Below are 5,205 nucleotides of genomic sequence, written 5' to 3'. Positions count from 1 at the left end.
CCCCAGGCAATTTTTCAGTACTGTAATAGTTTGACTGGCAATTACTTGGTCATACAAAACTGTACCCAAATTAATTGTAGATCTCTTTTAGGGACAAAGTTTCCATTTATTTATGTACTGTATTTTGCTATACAAAGCAAAAAACATTACAGATTTTGAAGAAAAAAAATGTTCCCTTTCTCAGTCCTAACCATTTGCAAATAACACTGCAATTTATTGCTGGCTGCCACATCCTTAACCCCTTCATGCCTAGGCCTTTTTCTGACACTTGTTTGCTTTCAAGTTAAAATCAGTATTTTTTGCTAGAAAATTACTCTCTCTATATCTATATCTATATCGTGGTCTTACCAATGCAATTTTACTTTGAAGAAATACACTTTCATGAATAATAATAAAAAAACACAGTAAAGTTGGCACAATTTTTTTTTTTTTGTATTATGTATCAATTTACTCTGCGTAATGTCATGTTTCACATAACCTGTCACGATTTAAAATTGCGCATGTTCATGGAATGGCGACAAACTACGGTACTCAAATCTCCATAGGCAACCATTTCTACAGGTTATTTGTTTAGAGTTAGTGCTCGAACGATTGTGGAGGGATAAAACGTAAAACGCTTTACTTTTTTATTTTTTACACTATCACTTTACATTTTAAATTTTTTAGTTTTGACACTGTCCCTCTACTTTTTATTTTTTTCCCCCTGATCACTTATATTGCTGGCTCTAAGAAATGGTACTGGGGTGACACGTGCAGTTGCAGACACCACCCCAGTACAACCCCTTCAAGCCAAAGGCCACATCTTTGTGTTAACATGAAGGAGTTAACAATGAGTCATCAGCTGTCCACGGGCTTCCCCACTGACAGCTGAAAGAAAAAAAATGATTGCTGGCAATACAAAAAAAAAACTGTGGGGGAGGGACCCCCAGTCCAAACCAGGTCCTTTGGGTCTGGTATGTATTTTAAGGGGAGAACCATACCAAAAATAAAACATGGGGTCCCCCCAAAATCCATAACAAACTCTTATCCAAGCTGGCAGGCCAGGAAAGGGGGGGGGGGGGGGAACAAGCAAGCACCCTCCCCCTTCCTGAACCATAGATGGGGTTGGGTGCTTTGAGGACAAGGGACTCTTGCCGACAACCCTGAGTGGTGGTCTCTGAGCAGGGTGCTTATCGGAATCGGGGAAAACCCCTTTAACCACTTCAGCTCCGGAAGGTTTTACCCCAGACCAGGCCATTTTTTTTGCAATACTGCCCTGCATTGCTTCAACTGACAATTGTACAGTCGTGTGACTCTGTACCCAAATAAAATTGATGTCCTTTATTTCCCACAAAGAGCTTTCTTTTGGTGTTATTTGATCACCTATGTTTTTGCGCTATAAACAAAAAAGACTGACAATTTTGGAAAAAAACAATAGTGTGTACTTTTTGCTATAAAACATCCCAAAAAAAATCTAATGTCTTCATCAGTTTAGACCAATATGAGTTCTGCTACATATTTTTGTTAAAAAAACAAAAAAATCCCAATTGATTGATTTGCGTCTACAAACTTTGTTATATTATGTCATTTTTTACTTTCTATTTTTATTTTTTTTACTAGTAACTTTTTACAGCACTTTTTAGCGGGACTTCAACATTGCAGCAGACAAATCCGACACCTAACTGACACTTTGACGCTTTTTGGGGACCAGTGACATTTTTACAGTGATCAGTGTTAAAAATATGCACTGTTACTGTACTAATGACACTGGCAGTGAAGGAGTTACCATCAGGGGTGATCAAAGGACTAAGTGTGTCCCTAGTGCTTTCTAACTGTGTAATGGGTGCTTTGACTGGGGGAAAACAAAGAACCGTGTTTCTGCTTAGTAGAAACGCAAGATCTCCATTTTCCCCTCTGGAAGAAGGGATATCCGCAAATTGGCTCCCACTGTGTTCAATCGGTGCTCCGGCGGCACCCGTGCCTAGGAGCCAAAGAAAAATAAATTGCATACAGCTATGTGATTTTGTGCTTAAAAGCTACCCTGCCACAGTATATGTACGTGGGGTGGTCCTTAAGTGGTTAACAAGGGGCCCACAGATCCTTGCCCCCACTATGTGAGTGAGAATGGGGTACATTTATCTCCCTATTCATTCACCAACACAAACTGTAAAAAGACTACAAGGGTAGTCCTTTATTATGATTGTAAAAAAATCAAAAAACCAATGTCCCCCGATTGAAGATCCATCATCAATTACGATGTCCGCTGCACCACCGAACCTTAAAGAAAGGGAAAAAAATGCACCACACTCATCCAAGGCAGATCGCCCCCTCTGCCGTCTGACAGTTCTTAAACAGGAAAAGGGCAGGGCCATCTGGTGATGTCACCTGGTGGCACTGCCCCCTTGTGACATCACCTACTCAGCATGGGCCATATGGTCCACACAGAACACACACTCTCAGAGCATACAGGGCCGGGGCTTAGATTTTTATCAGCCCAGGTGAAGGTGCTTTTGGTACCCCCCCCATCATCCTCCCACCACCTGAATGGAACGTGCAATGGGGGGATTATTTACTCCCCACATCCCCTCACTGTCTACAGTCATGCTACTACCTTCATGGTGTGCCAGTAATAAAATGGGGTGCAGCGTGAAGGACATCACGCAGCATTGAAAACTTGAGCTTGAGTATTTAAAAAAATTTGAAGCCCCAGCAGGCCTGCTGTTCAGAATCGAAGGGCCCTGTACAGCCCTTCTGACAGCACCCTGCATTTCATTTGCATTTTTAGTTTTTTTTTTATGATCGCAATCCGTAAATTCGAAAAATTTGAAAATTCGAATATTCATAAAAAATCTTAAATCCAAAAGTCTAAAAATAAGAAGGAAAATTCGAAATAATACCCAACTATCAAAGTATAGGTATTGGAATTTCCTTTCAAATTTGGCTGTTAGTAACAAATACAAATTTATCCGAAGTTATAAATTATCCGAAATAACATCTAAACAAATAGAACGGAAAGAATTAATAATAATTAAAAAAATATATTATTATTTATTATTAATTTGTTACTTTACATTCATTTAGGTACGGCATTAGTTATTTCGGATAATTCGTAACTTCGGATACGTTTTATATTGGTTATGTTCACTAACAGCCACATTTGAAAGGAAATTCCAATACTTATAATTTAATAGTTGGGTATTATTTCAGATTTTCAATTTTTTTAGATTTCTGAATATTCTGAAAAATTTGTTAAATGGGTTTTCGTTAATTTGGATGTTTCCGAATGAATCTGACAAAATTCGTTAAAAAACGAATGAAACAAATTGCACATGTCTAGCTACAATTAGAATTATTATTCGCAGAAACAAACACAGTATAAATTTTCAAAATTCCTACTGAAACTAAAATGGTAATTAGTTGCTGTGGCCTCTACAGAGCTGTTTGTGGGCAGCTTATTAGGCTATGAGGTTGCAGCAGCTGTATGAACACTGCTATAAGTCAGTGTGGATTTGGGGCCACTCCATCACACCTGCAAACCTATCAAGTTAGGACCTGCAACTGTGCTTGTACCCGTGTTAATTTAGTCGACTAAAACATTTTAGTTGACAAAAATGACTAAAACATTTTTGTCTACTAATTTAATACTATTTTAGTCAACTAAAATACGACTAAAACTAAAATGCCATTTTAGTCAAAAGACTAACTAAAACTAAATTGCAATTACTGAAATGTATTGTAAATTTTAGTCGACTAAATACGACTAAAACTAAAACAATTGCAGAAGCCTAAAATGGGACTAAAACTAAAATGCCATTTTAGTCCTAAGACTAAAATTAACACTGGTTTGTACATCTGCTGCATCCTTATAGAGTAACAGGCAGCTCCAGTTGGCTGCACAAAGAAACTGCCCATTCACACTGTATGGGCCAGAGAACCTGTGTAAACGAGCCCTTCATTGATTTATTTTTTTTACAATATTTAAAAAAATTATTTTGCAATCATTTTTTACTTTTTTTTATTTTATTTTTTTTTGTGGAACACTACAGATAGGGAAGCTTGGGTAAAATATCAGATATCTAAATGAACCCTTGATATCTCTCTTTTGAGATGGAGAAAGAAATTGAGGACACAGATTCTTCAATTCTTTCCTCTGCAGCCTCAGCTGCACTACTGATGAATGAACAGGAATTGTTTTATACAGAGGCTCCTGTCCATTCGTAACCTGAAGCATAGTAAATTTTGTGCTTCAGTTATAAATCAAAATGGTGCGTGATCGGTAACAATCACTTATTGGGTCCATTCACTGTTTACCAGCCCCTTCCCCTGCTCTCCATCTTGAACATCTCCCTGTGTGCCAGTGGCAGCTGGTGGGAGAGGAGGGAAGGGCGAAAGAGCTGCAGGGAAAAGAGGCACACAACGGTTCACATAGCGGGAGGATTCAGATGTGGACAGGACAGGGAGGGGGTCACTTGCAGGAATGATCCCATTTGTCTCTCTCTGTAGCAATCATTTAAAAAAACTTTTTTTTTGCATGGCGTCCCTCTTAAAATGTGTATCAGACTCGAAGGATCTAGTGTGCATTTAAGGGAATATGGGCGCTACACAATGAACTGTGCTGACTTTGAAGCTGACAGCTGGGTAGGGGAGAGTAACCCCTGACCACTGTCACTGTGGGGGGGGGAGGGGGTTGGCTGAAGGATGTGGGGAGAGGTGCTGGAGCAAATAACATATTATAACTAGTGATGGACGAACTTCCGACGGGACGTTTCGCAAACACTGCCAAAAGTTTGAACCGCAAGGTTAGCGGCGGACCCCATTGACGTTAATGGCAGGCGAACCCTAAAAACCTCCAGGTCATATTTTCAGCCACAAAATACTTACTAGCTGTGCACACATAGTCCCACAACATGGACGCTGACATAACAAAAGTATTAAGTGAATCTGGGATCGACAACGACAAGCATTCTTTTTTTTTAATCTGTGAAATTTTGACAATTCAGGAGTGCATGAAGGCCATGGAGGAGAAGCAAGGTCAGGGCAGGCTATGAAAGGGGTGCAGGAGATGATCAGTGCCACAGTCAGGGCAACGCAGTCCTGTGCCAGTGTGCCAACCTGTGCTTGAGCCCCCTCCCTCTGCCCGGCCCTTACCCCCACCTATGCAGGGGTCCACTGCAGTGGTCCAGAGGTGCCAGTCCAGTGCTGATCCTCAGCCATGGTGCTGGCACT

This window comes from Lithobates pipiens, unplaced genomic scaffold (assembly GCF_037356315.1).
Source record: "Lithobates pipiens isolate NorthernLeopardFrog02 unplaced genomic scaffold, aLitPip1_a1.2 Scaffold_18, whole genome shotgun sequence".
NCBI lineage: Eukaryota > Metazoa > Chordata > Amphibia > Anura > Ranidae > Lithobates > Lithobates pipiens.
Note: the sequence above shows the minus strand (reverse complement) of the source record.